This window comes from Artemia franciscana, chromosome 6 (assembly GCF_032884065.1).
Source record: "Artemia franciscana chromosome 6, ASM3288406v1, whole genome shotgun sequence".
NCBI lineage: Eukaryota > Metazoa > Arthropoda > Branchiopoda > Anostraca > Artemiidae > Artemia > Artemia franciscana.
The window spans coordinates 8,745,734-8,762,378 of NC_088868.1; positions in this window are offsets into that span (position 1 = coordinate 8,745,734).

Genomic DNA, 16,645 nt, shown 5'->3' on the forward strand with positions numbered 1-16,645 from the left:
GCTTGTATATTTAAAATCAGCACTAAAATGCGATTCTTTTCATGTAACTATTGGTATCAAAATTCCATTTTTTTTAGTTTTGGTTACTATTGAGCCGGGTCGCTCCTTACTGCAGTTCGTTAGCACTAACTATTTGATTGAAGCTCTGATCGTAATAAGTTTTATAGGAAAAGTTTATGTAGTTAAAATTTCAAAATTCATTCGTTTTTTTTGGTGTCCCTAATGGAGATTAAAGCTCTGGTCAAGTGTAATGGTTTTATAGGAAAGGTTTATTTATTTAAAATTTCAAAAGTTATTCGCTTTATTTGGCTTAGAAGTCACTTATGCACAGAAGCAACTTTTCCGCTCTACCCCGAATGTATCATAAAAAATTCGTTTTTTTGATACCCCTAATTGAGATTGTAGCTCTGATCAAGCATAATAACTTTTATAGGAAAGGTTTATTTGTTTAAAATTTCAAAAGTTATTCGTTGTTAGTAAACCCATTTTGTCTCTACTATCTAAACAGTAAACAGTGAACTATGAGAAAATTTTTCAATTTGGATTACATTGATTTTCTTGGATTGACTGATTGATTGTCTCTTTGGATGCTCAAGTGGGCTAGGTTAAAACCTACCTTACTAAGATTCACCCATGAAATTGGCATTTGCTTGAAGCTATATTTTGAAACAACTAGCTAATTTTTTTTTGCATTGACATTATTAGATTCTTACTAATTTCAGCTATTATAGATGGCGTTCATTTAGACGTTGAATCGTAAAGAACTATAGCTAGCTAAGATACATTGAATTAAATCTCTGTCGACCTACGTTCCGCCCCCGACTACTCTGATTGGACATTGATTACGCTAGTGTTTGCCCTCCCACTGTCTGTGGCTGAAGTTTGAGAGAACTATGTCTGCCTCGGGTGATAACAAATCGTATGCTTACTCACCCGTTTTGAACTTTATCCAAGTGAATATCGACGCGGGAATTGATGATGAGATTATCATTATACACGCAGTGGATTTTTTCGAGAACTCTATTATTTCGTTCGCAAAGACTAACTTCTATGCTGTTGCTGTTCCATCTGAGTTTTGACCAAAGCGTGTTGGCAACAAGGCTGTTACCAGCAATCATAGCAATCATAGAGACATAGTTGATTTATCCCATCGATGGAATTCTGAAGAAATTACTGTTCCCATTTATGTGATGCGCTTACTTACCGAGGTTCCAGTTTACTAGTTTTGCCAAGGCTTGTAACAAGTTAGAAAATCTGATATCTGGTATCGAAAAGTTAGTTTGGGGTGGGTACTTATTGGTGATCCAAACTGTGACATAACTAATGTTTCTCTTCGATCTGAGACTCTACTTGAGTGCATCCCACCCTTTCCCGTATTCTAACCAAAGACTTACCTTTCACCTATATTCATACCAGTGGCTCCCGATCAAACCTTGATCATTGTTTCTGCTCTGCTGCTGTTACCGCTTCAACTATACATGTCGACGAGGATGAGAGAGATTATGGCCACATGCCCCTTTCTCTTGCTAATTGGCCGATTTACCTAGCTACGCTTGCTAGCCTGCTAAGTACGATCCATATTCCTTATAATCTTCTCTGTTGTGGAGTTCATTCGCCAAGTGCCCGTTTACAGTTAAATATGTATTATCTTCAGATCGTTTAATGTATGAAAAAAGCTGAGGAAGCAGCAGTTCCTAAGGAGCGTCGTTAGGATTCTTAGGATGTGGAACTTCGATCTTAATTTGAAAAAAGTGAAAAATCAAGTTAAGTTTTGGTTGCGTATCTGGATAGAATTGAAATTAAGCGCAAAGCGAAAACGAAATGGACAATGTCTAAAATTTGTCCCTATTGCAAGGCCTTGAAATTCAATGGTGAAACAATGGGAATGTGTTGCGCCTCAGGAAAAGTTAAACTTCCTCTATTGGCTGCACTACCAGAGCCATTGAAGACTTTCCTTCCTGGAACAGAATCTAAGCGTTTTTTGTCACAAATCAGAAAATACAACTCATGTTTCCAAATGACGTCGCTTGGAGCCCAAATCGAAAATCCAGATCAATTTATGTCTACTTTCAAAGTAAAAGGGCAAATTTATCATAGAGCAGGGTCCTTTCTACCATTCTCAGGCGAGAATCATAAATTTTTACAATTGTACTTCATCAGTGATAGAAATTCTGAATTGAATGCACGTTGCGAAATTTCTCCCAACGTTGAAATGACAATCGTTTCCCAATTGCAACATCTTTTTCACGAAAATAATAATTTAGTGCGTCTGTTCAAAACAGCCATCGATTTGATGCCTACTGATACGCATAAAATTGTTATTTCCGCTGACACACGCACATATACTAATCTGGCTACATAAAAAAATTACTTCGAACGAAATTGATGATGTGATTTCCGCTGAAATACCTGATGAAAATGTCGATAAGGGGTTACATGATATTATTGTAAAAAATGTGATACATGGACCTTGCGGTGCACTGAACGAAAATTCACCATGCATGGCCAAAGGAAGTTGCACAAAGCAATATCCTCGACTTTTAGTATCCAACACGATTACTGGCAATGATGGTTACCCACAATATAGAAGAAGATCTACTGAAGATGGCGGTAAAACAGCAATAATAAAGAAGCATAACGGTACCACCATCGAAGTAGATAACCAGTGGGTTGTTCCATATTCCCCATTATTATCAAAAACATTTAATGCACACATAAACGTTGAATACTGTAACTCCGTAAGGGCAATCAAATACGTCAAAACGTCAACGTCAACGTAAATACGTCAACAAAGGCAGTGACATGGCAGTTTTTGGCTTGCAGCCCGAAATCAAAGATATCGACGAAATCGTACAATATCAGGCTGGAAGATACATAAGCAGTAATGAAGCTGTTTGGCGAATTCTTTCATTTCCGATACATGAACGTAGTCCAGCTGTTGTTCACTTAGCGGTACATTTACAGAATGGTCAACGTGTTTATTTCTCGGAAACCAACGTGCAACAAAGAGCCCTGAATCCACTGGATACAAAATTAACAGCTTTCTTTTCGCTTTGCAAAAATGATTCTTTTGCAAAAAAACTGCTGTATACTGAAGTGCCTTCGTATTACACGTGGAATACTAAAACTAAAGTATTTGAACGTCGAAAACAGGGTAAGTCAGTCGACGGCCAACCTACCATCTTCAAAGATACCACGATAGGAAGACTCCACCGTTCACCCCAATCAACATGAATGCTTCTTTCTACGCCTGCGTTTGGTGAATGTACCCGATCCGACATCCTTTGAGTATTTGAGAACTGTAAACGGTACTATACATGACACTTACCGTAGTGCATGCCAAGCTCTGAATTTATTGGAGAATGACCAACACTGGGATAACTGCATCAATGATGCATGCGAAACGTCAACCCCAAGTCAAATTCGTGCATTATTTGGCATCATTTTAACAACTTGCTCTCCATCAGCTCCTACAGAGTTATGGGAAAAATATAAGTCAAAAATGTCCAAAGATATACTCCATCGAAAACAGTTAGAGACGTCAGATATGACTTTTGATTTTACATCAGAAATTTATAACTACACTTTGGTTTTTATAGAAGATTTGTGCGTACGTGTGGCAAACAAACCTCTTCAGGATTTGGGAATGCCTTCACCTAACCGTATCGCTGCTGTTTCGACATGTGTAGAATTGGATCGTGAACAAATACAGTTTGAGTGATCTATTGTCGTATGTACAAAATAACATTTCCAAGTTAACGTCGGAACAAAAAGACATTTATGATGCAATAATGCATTGTGTTGATAACAACTTTGGAGAAATTTTCTTTTTGGATGCGCCAGGAGGTACTGGTAAAACGTTTGTGATAAAACTGATTCTGGCATAAATTCGATCAAAAAATGATATAGCGTTGGCAATTGCGTCGTCCGGAATAGCCGCAACATTGCTGCCTGGTGGAAGAACAACTCATTCCGCTTTGAAATTGCCTCTGAATTTGCATTCTACAGAAACTCCCACGTGCAATATTTCCAAATCATCTGGGATGGGTAAAGTATTGCAGCAATGCAAACTTATTATTTGGGATGAGTGCACAATGGCACACAAAAAATCGCTCGAGGCTCTGGATCAATGCTTGAAAGATTTGCAGGGAAGTCGAAACCCTTTGGCAGCACATTAATATTGCTTGCGGGAGATTTCAGGCAAACATTACCTATAATACCTAGATCAACTCCTGCAGACGAAATGAATGCTTGCTTGAAAAATTCTAATTTATGGGCACACGTAAATGAGTAAACGAGTTGTGTGTATGCATGTTTGTTTGTTTGTAAAAAGAGCGTTTGCATATATAAAATAAAATAAATATATTCGCAAATTTGATGGCAGGCCGTTAAGCCTCTACAAAACAAAAATCTTAATTTGCATTTCTTCTAAATTTGTATAAGGAGAAAATGTCACTTGAATAATATTCATCAACTTCCTTCTTGAATGTCCGTAGGTTTGTGGAGCAGATTACTCTTTCTGGTAAGTTGTTCCAATGCTGAACAACTCGGTTGCCGAAAGTCCATCGGCCCATGTCCTTGTAAAAACGTTCCATACTCACTTTGTACTGATGTCCTCGGAGATGATTTTTATTGAACTGCACGATTCTCTGGGCTGGTACGTTATCATAGGCTCCATTGCAGAGCTTGTACATTTCAATAAGATCACCACGATGGAATCTATATGCGAGGGTTGGGATTTCAAGCTTTCTAAGCCGCTCTTCGTAGGGAAGGAAGCGTAACCTGGGAGAGAATTTAGTTATCCTCTTCTGAACATTTTCGAGAGCATCTATGTCCTTGTTGTAGTATGGTCTTGTAGAACAATGTCCATACTCAAGAATCGGGCGGACAAGGGACTTATAGAGCGTAGCAAGCATTTTGTCGTCCTCGCACGAGAAGTTTCTTCTGATCATACCAGCAACTTTGGAAGCCTTCTTGACGACAGCTTCATAGTGGCTACTGAAGTTCAGTTCAGAATCCACTAAGATGCCTAGGTCTCTTTCTTCTCTACTAAGAGTGAGTGCAGCGGAACCAAGAAAGTATGAGGACGAAAAGTTTTGTGGACCCAGAGTGAGGATATGACTTTTCTGGGTATTGATTTCCATGATCCACTTCCTCATCCAGTCATCGATTCGTTGGAGATCCGCCTGCAGGTGGTGAATGTCTTCACATGACGAGATTACGCGATAGAGCTTTGTGTCGTCCGCGTAGAGAAGGATGTCAGATTTGATGCCCTCAACTAGGTCATTGATGTAGAGATTAAACATATGACGTCATTATTAGTACATACGGCTTTGTATATGCACAGACAATGGGATAGCCAAGAATGTTGTATATTCGCAATTTTTACGTAGTTTGAAACACATATATAAATCTATCTATATTCACAGGTGGGACACAGGGACACAACTACAATGGCGCGTAACTAATATGGCGCGTAACGAATTACGCGCGCGGGGGGGCTTGGGGGGGCGTAAAGCGCCCCACCAACTAAGTGTTGGGGTGACTTCCCCAATGACTTCCCAACATATATATATATTCCCCAACATATATATATATATATATATATATATATATATATATATATATATATATATATATCAAAATAAGTTGTCTGTCTGTTATGTCTGTTACGCTATGTCTGTTACGCCAGATTGTATCTTCTATATACATAAAAATAAGTTGTATGTATTTTTGTGTTGATGGCTTAAATGTAAAAACTGGGTATTGCATAAATATTTCGAAATATTTTGACAATAGATTAATGTAATTATAAAAGCTTAAAAACGATACTTAAAATTTTGAGGTTTATTATAAATTTCTGAGCTTTAGCAAGCTTGGCACGTGAAGATTTTTTTAACTGTCAATGTTATAGAATGAACATTAACAAATTGAAAAACATTGAAAAAGATAGAATGTTACCAAATCCTACAACAGAAGAAACAGCCGAGGAAGCTGCTCAAAGAGTTAATGCCAAAAGGCATGCGGCTAAAGAACGCAAAACCGCGCAATTAGATGAAGATCAACCTGGACAGCGAGAGTCAAAAAGTATCAAAACTGAAAATGATTGCGATGATGATTGGGTTTGGGATTTTGACTTGGATAAGGTCATCAATCCCTACCAGATTTTAGTTAAAAAAACAAAGGTTCGGCGATATGTATTTACGTCTGAAAAATAAAGAAGATAAAGAAAACTGAAACTAAAAATAGTTTTATTTAATTATCCTGTTAGAAGTTTTTTGAGAGCGAAATTACCTTACGAGGGAAATTATAATATCCTCCTTATTTGTTTTGAGTGTCTTTGAAAGCCGGCGTCATTGATAGGAAACGAAGAAGAAAATTTACTAACTAATAGAATGGTTCTTATGATCTTTGGTTTTATTTCTTTTCAGAGTATTATTTATTCTCTGAAAGGCGTATGTACTGAAATAATTATCATGTCATGTTTTAATGTACCAACAAAATGAAATAGAAACAGTTTTTGTCCCCTGAAACCAATTCAGGTCTGTTTATGTCTTAAAACTGCGGTTTTCTAAAGCTTTCTTTTTGCGACGTTGAACCATGATTCATTAAATTTGACAACGCCTTCCGTCTGTTAAAATTCGCTTTTTTTCAGTAAAAATCTGTTGACCCCTAAGGATAACTTCACCTTAACAAGAAAGCTGTACTTTCTAAAGCTGTTTGATGCCAAATAATTTTTTTTTAATTTTGTACCCACTACTAGTGTTGGGTGATAATTTGATTAAACGATATATTGATATATCGATATTTCCGATTTTGATAATCGATATGTCGATTTCGATATTTACTATAATTGTTTATCTTGCTCAGATTAACTTTAGAATTTGATAAAATTCAATTACAAACAGTTCAATTACAAAGAGAGTATTTTGCATTTTTTTTCAAAATTTTGAATAAAATGCAGAAAAACTTCTATTATATGAACAAAAACCCTAATTTGGAGTTCCTCCGGATCAGGATAAAGAAAAATAAGCTACTGGCTATTTTGGGCTATTCAAATCAGCAACATGCCAATATTTTCCACTGAGAGTTGGTTCAGCCCTTTAATGATTAAATAAATAAAAAAAGTTTTTTTTTTCCGCTGAAAGTAAGGAGTAATTTTCTCAGCAACACTAAAACTTAAAATAACAGAAATCATTCTGTATATGAGGGGTATAACCCTTCCTCAATACTTTGCTCTTCACGCCGAAGTTTCTTTTTGTATTTTAACAATCTCCTTATTAAACGGCTCCTGTGTCAGGAGTTGTTTTTAAATAGTTAGGACAAAAGTAAAAATTAGCCTTAAGAGCGATGCATTGAAGAGGGGAATTTGCCCTCATATACGGGATAATTTCTCTTCGTTTGAAGTTTTAATATTGCTCCTTAGTTTTAGTTGAAGAATTAATTTTTTTATTTAATATCTGGTCTTTTTTCAAATAATTCGCGAAAATCTGCTTTTTCTGTCCATGGAAAATCCCCCCAAGGAATTTCCTCCTTGGAAAGTCCCTCGGGTGGGATCCCCTTTGCCCCAGGCAATTCCATCCCGGCTGAAATTCACCCAAAAAACTTCTTGTGGACAATTACTCCCGGAAAATTATTTTTAACCTACTTTCGTTTGAAAAAAACTTTTCTTCTAATTTCCAACCATTTTTCAAAATATTCTTGAATTTTTCCCTCAGTGGAAAATTTCTCCTTTAAATTCTCCCCTCCCAGTGTTTCAATTTTAAGTCTGTCCGCGTAAAATTCCCCCATGGAGAATATTTCCTGCGGAATATCCCCCACCCCACGGACAAATCCCCCATGGAAACATGTAAAACTAAATTTGCTGAGAAAGTAAATCAAATAAAACGAATTTTGTATAAGAATTCTGGTAAATTCCCCCGTCTATATTTTCCCTTTGAAAGTTCTTCCTCGAAAACTTCCCTCCCCATGGAAAATTCTCCCCTTGGAAAATCTCCCCTCATGAAGTTCCCTCACATAAGATTTACTCTTTCCCTTTCCCAAAAATGTCTCTTTACTTCCCAGGAACAAAAATCATAAGTAAACACTAGACTAATTTCGTAACTTGCAACCCGTTTCTACACGGACTTTTAGGAACGTGCCATCCCCAGAGACATGATACTTGACCTTTCAACTATGCTCATCAAAATAGCTATCTCAAGATTTTATCGCATGACTTTGGTAAAAAGGGAGCATGGGAGGGAGAGGGAATCTAGTTGCCCTCCAATTGGTTTGGTAAGGAAATGGGGAACTAGAACTATAATTTCCGTTTGAGCAAGCCCTCAGTAGTATCCCCAAGATGGTTTTTATGACACCCATACCCGCTACTCCTTTCTTCTTTTAATGATTTCAGTTGAACGGCGATTCCGTCAGGAATAGATGCAGGTGCATGTACCCACACATATCTATAGATTCAACGATAGCCCCATCCATGGATTCTATGACAGCCTTAGTTTTAAACGCATCCCTATCCTGTCATTCCGACGACGGCCAGCTGATGCATGTTATGTAATTGGAGTTTAGGTTCACGCATTCTGACGTGACTTAGTAGATTTATTGGGAGTGATGCAATCTCGTGTGACATGCTAGTCTTCAGGGGCCCATGGGAAAATCCCCGGTTGTAACTGAGGAGGGTATACACGTGGTTGTTACGAAATGACGTTGCACACGTGAGTGTTAAGTAATGAGAGCCTACACGCGGGTTTTGCGTAATGGCAGCGCACACGTGAGGTGTTACGTAATGACTTTGCACAAGTGGGATGTTACGCAATCTTATACATGTGTTTACGTAATGAGGGGGGCACACGTAGTAGGTTATGGCAGCACAAATGTGTTTTTTGCGTAATTACAGCACATTCATAGGGTGTTACGTAATGACGGTACATACATCGGTGTTGTATAATACTTTAAGAGATTTTTTCGTCGTGATTTCTTTTTCTTTCGAGTCATTGTTTTTTAGAGAACCTTTATATTCCAATGATATTTGTCCCCATTAGGATTTGAAAAGGCCATTTCCATCCAATGGAAATGCGCCCTAGACAGCTAGACCCTCTGTCTTTCCTAATATCATGATTCAGGAAACATATTCTTCGAAATAACCAATTCCATAAGTGGAGAATTCCCATTTCCCGCTTACTAGAATGATTCAGCCATTGAATACGTGTTTCCTATGACTGCAATAATTGATATGGAGACGAAAAAATTGACTAATTGAGTTTGGTTATATTTTAAAAGCCCCTGCCTGCTAAGTAATGCTTTAGGAGGATTGTAAACCTAGACAAAGCGATTCTTCACTTCTTAGCGATATGATTCTAGCATTTTGGAGGGTCCTTCTTTCAGGATTTCTTGAGATATTTTTGTAGAGAGTGACATAAACTTGTTAAAAACATAGGAAAACATTCCTTCGTAGTGAATGTTTAGAGATGTTTTCTTAGAGTTTGATCTAAGTTTGCTCAAAATATAGGAAAATGGGGACACAAGAGATGTGACTTAATTCTATATTTTGTTCATTTTTTTCTTAATATTCTTTTGCCTCCATTCCGTGCCCTTGATGCTCAATGACTAACCCACCCTATTGAGTAATTCCACCGGAGGGGGTCTATCAACCAATTTAAGAGGGGAGGGATTTCTTATCAGAGCCTATTTCAAACCCAATTAAGAGACATTTCCCAGAGGCTTTAATGGAAATGCTATTTTGGGTAGGGGGGTAGCACTCAATCCCAGAGGGGGTTGTTGTTATTAGAGCTAAATTTGAATTTTAATAGTCATTTCTGTGAGAATTAAATGGAAATGCTACGTTTATTTGAGCCATGATGATACATATTCACGCCATCGTGACAATATGTGGCTGAACCACGCTCTAGCAAGGAATTCTAGAGGACCCACCAACTTCTAATTCCACCGGGGACGTAGAAACCAATTCAAATGGAACCCTAGCGATCAATTCCCTTGAGACCCCTAGCATCCAATTCCATCGGGGCTCTAACGCCAATCCCACCGGTGGATGGCAAATTTCAGCGCCAGTGCATATCTAGAAAGATTCGATTCTCTTTTTGAGAGAACCGAAAAAGGTGATAGACAAGGATGATTATTTTATGCAGAATTTAATCTACTGACACGGTAAAGAGAGCATCATCGATTTTTGACTAGTCATGACGGTGTACAAATGCTGAAGGACCAAGAGATGTACTGTGATAACCAAAACATGGCAAAGGGATTGAGCAGGCTGTGGCATGATGATCAAGCAGTTGATAATAAAAATGATCTTAAGTGTATTGGCTTACAAACCACTCAATACTGCAGCACAAACCAAGTTAGAAGTTCACAAGGACCTGTAACATACATAAACCACACGCTTAATCCAAACAATCAAGAAATCGCTCAAATATATTCTTAACTTTTGATGCAGGTGGCAACGCTTGAAAATTGCCTATCATCATCTGAAGACCCACCAAGACGTAGAAACGCACTTTTTAACGCTTAAGACACACTCCTCCGCCCACCACCACAAAGAACCACCGACGGCCGTGGGTTGGTCCACCACATATTGTCATGGTTTCGTGAATATGCATAGCCATGACTCAAAGAAACGTGGCATTTCCAGTAACACCTCTCAGGAATAACTCTTAATTGGGTTTAAATTTATCTCTAATAAAAACTTCCCCCTCTGAGAGTGCTTGCTAGACCCCCCCCCCCCCCCCCCCCGTTGGACTTGCTCGCTTGGGAATGGACAGCCATTGAGTGTCACGTACTGGGAATTGTGGGAAAATAATACCTAGAAAAATGAACAAAATACAGAACTAAGTCACATGTCTTTTGCGCCCATTTTCCTATATTTTAAGTAAACTGACATCATTCTCTAAGAAAACCTTTCTAAGTATTGTCTAAGATGGAGCATTTTCCTATGTTTTGAAGAAGATTTATATCATTCTCTAAGAAAACATCTCTAGAAATTCTCAAAGAAGTACCCTACAAAATGCTAGGATCATATAGCTAAGAAATGAAGAATCAATTTGTCTGGGTTTATAATATCCTTTTAAAGCATCACGTAGCAAGCAGGTGCACTTTAAATATAATCAAAAAATAGTAATAAATTTTCCTCTTTGCATATCAATTATTGCAGTCATAGGAAACCCGAAATCAATAGCTTAATCATTCCAGTAAGTGGGGCATGGGAATTCTCCGCGTGTGGAATTGGTTATTTTGTAGAATCTATTTCCTGAATCATAATATTAGAAATTGATCGCTGGTCCATCTGTCTAGGGTGCAATTCCATTACATGGAAAAGGCCCTTTCGAATCCTGGTGGTGACAAAAATCATTACTAAATATTCCCTGAAAATAAACGCCTTGAAAGAAAAAGAAATTGTTAAGAAAAAAGTCTTTTAAAGTATTATGTAACACCGATATGTGTACTGTCATTAAGTAGCATCCTACATTTGCGCTGTCATTACATAACACCCACGCGTACCTCCGTCAGTATGTAGCGCCCACTTGTAAAATTGCGTCACATTCCAAGTGTGCACCGTCATTACGAAACTCAGAGTGTGTGCGCTGCCATTACGTGACATCTCACGTGTGCCCCACCATTACGTAACACCCACGTGTGAACTGTCATTACATAAAACCCATGGGTGAACCGTCATTACGTAACACCCACGTGTGTGCCCTCTTCAGTTACAAACGGGGGTTTCCCATGGGTTCCAAAAGTCTATGCTGTCAAGTGATATTGTTTTACTCCCGATAAATCTATTTATTCACGTAAAGTTACGTGACCTTGAACTCAAATGACGTAACAGGCACCTACTGGCTATCGTCAGAATTGCGGGATAGAGATGCGTTTAAAACTAGGGGTGTTAGAATCCATGGATAGGGCTGTCGTGGAGTCCATGGATATGTTCGTCATAAACACCTATGTTGTAGTATGCACCTGCTTTTTGCCCTGAGGGAATCGCCGTTCAACTTAAATCATCAAAGGAAGAAAGGAGTAGCAGGTATTGGTGTCACTAAAACCATTTCGGGATACTACTACCCTCCCTCTGCTCTATTTGACTATTAGCTCGATACGATCATCCCGGCATCTTTCTTTTAGCAAAATTTACAAAATATCATATATTTTCAAATTGAAGCTAGAAACCCTTACAGTTTGGTTCTCTGGTATGCCGAATCTATGATTTTTATTAAGATGAATCGACTTTTTAGGGCATTCCTTCCTTTGTTAAAAATTAAACACATTTTTATGCTCTTAGTTTTTGATGGGTACATAAAACTTAATGAATTTTATATGTCTGTAGTCGGTATAAAAATCTAACTCAGTTGATATATCTATTGTTATATAAATTCCGTATTTTAAAGTTTGGGTTGCTATTTAGCTGAGTTGCTCCTTATGCGAACTATTTGATTTGCTAATCAGGCTTTGAATTCACTTTCAGAAAGGGCATTGGTGGTGGGCTTGGATAATAATTTTTTGACAATTCTGTATAGGCATCTCTAAGATACCCATATTACAAGACTTCCTCGACTTGAGTGGTTCAGTTCTTCTTGGAACTAAAGATTCCCTACTGAAAATCTAGAGAGTCATGACAGCTGCAGCAGCCGACGAAGCTTGTCTTGCGTTTACTACGGGAACACTGTAATTCAATGTATCTTGCTATTTTACTCTGAACTTGGAGAGGATCGTCAGGGGTAATACACAATTTCTAGAAACGCCGATTGAAGTATGTGGCAATCGTGACGAATGTGATTTGAAAAAGACCAATAAGCTTAGAAGGTATTTTATCTAGCCAAGCCTTTTAGAGGCTCTCAGCAACATTTGAGAGCACACCCTCACTAACCTAGTTTGAGAACGGGCTATGCCTTCTTCTGGATACAGTTTTGCAAGCTGTGTATCTTCATATATGAGTCAGTATATTGGATAGATTATTCTCCTTTTCAGCCATTTTCGGTTTGAGCAAGATTGAGCATTACAACAGGATTGAGGCTTGTGACAATTGTGACAAATGTGATCTGAGCAAGGCCTGTAAGCTTAGAAGATATTTTATCTAGCCAAGCCTTTCGGAGGTTCACAAAAACATGTGAGAGTCCACCCTCACTAAACGTAGTTTGAGAACAGGGTATGCAACCTTATGAATACAGCTGTACATGCTGTGTATCTGCATATGTGAGTTAGTGGATTGAATATTGTTTTTCTTCTCGGCCATTTTCGAAACAATTTTCTCTGTTTGATCTTTTCTGCTGGACGTTTAGATAGCAGAAAAAGCCGACATAATATCATTTTCGATAATTGATATTTAAATTTCGGTATTCGATATTGATATTTGGTGCGATATATCGATATCGATATCCGATATCGCCCAACACTACCCACTACTACCAAAAACTACATAATTGCATAATAAAGCTTTTTTTAATTACATTACCAGTTTTATTAATTTTTGAAAATTAATAAAAATTAATTTTTTAATTAAATTAAATTTTTGGCTTTTTCTTTATTACCTATGGTCTGAGCTGGTTTTCACTTTAGGAAATTTCCTGATGGCTTGAGAAGTCTAGCAATAGACAGTGAGCCGTTTTTTCCCGTTTATTTAGCCAAATAAAATTAAGTTTTGGTGATTGAACGATTCATATTGATCTGAAAATAAAAAATAAAACTCCAAGTAAGAAATTCTTTCAGTACAGAAATCAAATCTCATGAAAACTTTGAAAAAACATACGCATTTAAAACTAAAAAATTTAATTCTACGAAAATTCAGATTCTTAAAAAAAGAAAAAATCGAAACAAAGAAAATTTCCCAAAAATGATGTTTGGAAGGATACCATGTCTCAAAGCTCTTGTTTTGAATCCCGACCGGATCTGGTGACATTGGGGGGGGGGCTGGGAGGAGGATACCTAAAATCCTGGAAAACGCTTAGAGTGTAGGGATCGGAATGAAACTTGGTGGGAAAAATAAGCACAAGTCCTAGATACATGATTCACATAACCGGAACGGATCCGCTCTCTTTGGGGTAGTTGGGGGGGGGGGTTAATTCTGAAAAATTAGAAAACATGAGGTGTTTTTAACTTACGAATGGGTGATCGGATCTCAATGAAATTTAATATTTTGAAGGATACCGTGTCTCAGAGCTCTTATTTTAAATCCCGACCGAATCTGGTGACATTGGGGGGGAGTTGGGGGGGGGAACCTAAAACTTGGAAAACACTTTAGAGTGGAGCGATTGGGATGAAACTTGGTGGGAAAAATAAGTTCAAGTCCTAGATACCTGATTGACATAACCCGAACGAATCCCTTCTCTTTGGGGTAGTTGGGAGGGGGGGTTAATTCTGAAAAATTAGAAAAATGAGGTATTTTTAACTTACAAACGGGTGATCAGATCAAAATGAAATTTGATATTTAGAAAGATATTGTGTCTCAGAGTTCTTATTTTAAATTCTGACCGGATCTGGTGACATGGGGGGGGGGAGTTTATGGGGAACTTAAAACTTGGAAACACTTAGAGTGGAGGGATCGGGATGAAACTTGGTGGTAAAAATAAGCTCAAGTCTTAGATACATGATTAACATAACTGGAACGATTCCCTTCTCTTTGGGGTAGTTGGGGGGGGGGGTTAATTCTGAAAAATTAGAAAAATGAGGTATTTTTAACTTACAAACGGGGGATCGGATCTCAATGAAATTTTATATTTAGAAGAATATTGGGTCTCAGAGCTCTTATTTTAAATTCCGACAGGATCTGGTGACATTGGGGGTGGAGTTGGGAGGGGAAACCAAAAACTTGGAAAACACTTAGTGGAGGGATCGGGATGAAACTTGGTGGGAAAAATAAGCGCAAGTCCTAGATACACAATTTAAATAACCGGAACGGATTCGCTCTCTTTGGGGTAGTTGGGGGGGTTAATTCTGAAAAATTTGAAAATGAGGTATTTTTAACATACAAATGGGTGATCGGATCTCAATGAAATTTGATTTTTAGAAGGACCTCGTAGACCTCGTAACTCAGATCTCTTATTTAAATCATAACCGGATCAAACATAATTGGGGGGGGGGGGGGGCAGTTAGGGGGACCGGAAACCTAAAGCTTAGAAAATACTTAAAGCGGTGAGATCAGCATGAAACTGGATGGGAAGAATAAGATCGTCCTAGATACATGATTAACATAACGGGACCCGATCTGCTCTCTTTGGTGGAGTTGGGGGGGGGGAGTAATTTTGAAAATTGAGGTATTTGTAGCTTACGAAAGGATGACCAGATCTTAATGAAATTTGATATTTAGAAGGATCTTGTGCTCTAAAGCTCTAATTTTAAATTCCGACCAGATCCTGTGACACTGGGGGGTGGGGTTGGAGGGGGAAACCGGAATTCTTGGAAAACGTGAAAATTGGGGTATTTTTATTTTACGAATAGGTGATCGGATCTTAATGAAATTTGATATTTAGAAGGAATTCATGTCTCAGAGCTCTTATTTTAAAACCCGACCAGATCTTTTTACATTGGGGGGAGTTGGAGGGGGAAATCTTGGAAAACACTTAGAGTGGAGGAATCGGGATGAAGCTTGGTAGATAGAAAAAGCAAATGTCCTTGATACGTTATTGACAGAACCGTACTGGATTTGCTCTTTTTGGGGGAGTTGGGGGGAGGGGTTGAGTGATTTGGCGAGTTTGGTGCTTCTGGACGTGTTAGGACGATGAAAATTGGTAAGCGTGTCAGGGAGCTGCACAACTTGGCTTGATAAAGTTGTTTTCCCAGATTCGACCATCTGGGGGGCTAAAGGGAGAGGAAAAATGAGAAAAAATTAGGTATTTATAACTTACGAGTAGGTGATCGGATCTTAATGAATTTTTATATTAAGAAGTACATCGTGACTCAGAGCTCTTATTTTAAATCCTGTTAAAGTCGTTTTCCCGGATTCGAACATTTGGGAGGCTGAAAGGAGAGGAAAAGTTAGAAAAATTGATGTATTTTTAACCTTTGAGTGGGTAATCGGATCTTAATGAATTTTGATATTTAGAAGGACCTCGTAATTCAGAGCTCTTATTTTAAATCCCGACCGGCACTAGTTCTCTTATTTTCTTTTTTAAATCAATCTATTGATTCATAGAATTTTGTTAGAGCTCATACCATATGATATCTTGGCTCTTAGCTCTTCTTGCCTTGTCACAAGTGCCATATAAGCTCTTAGCTCTTGTTTGTATGATCATTTGCAAATAAAACTTTTATTATAATAATAAAAGAGTAGTACTGTTATATTTCCCACTATATGCTTTCCAATTTTAAGTCTAGCCATCTTTATGAACCTCCCTCTTCCTCTTCCTTAAAGGGCTGAATGTATATGTTTAAATAATATGTTTATCTAATGTTTCTCATTGCTGATGTTATCACCATATCTTTTCAAAATGGTGCAATTTATCCTTTATTCAACATTTAGCATCATGCCATTATGAAAGAATGATCAGAATTAGATAATTATATTATTTAAAATTGTAAATTAAATAAAAAAAGAACAAGAAATGTGATTGATAGAAACTTCCTGCAAATTATAAAGTTTGGGTTTGATTTTATAATGTTTGCTTTAGAAGTTTTACTTATATTCCTGCTAAATATTTAACTCTAA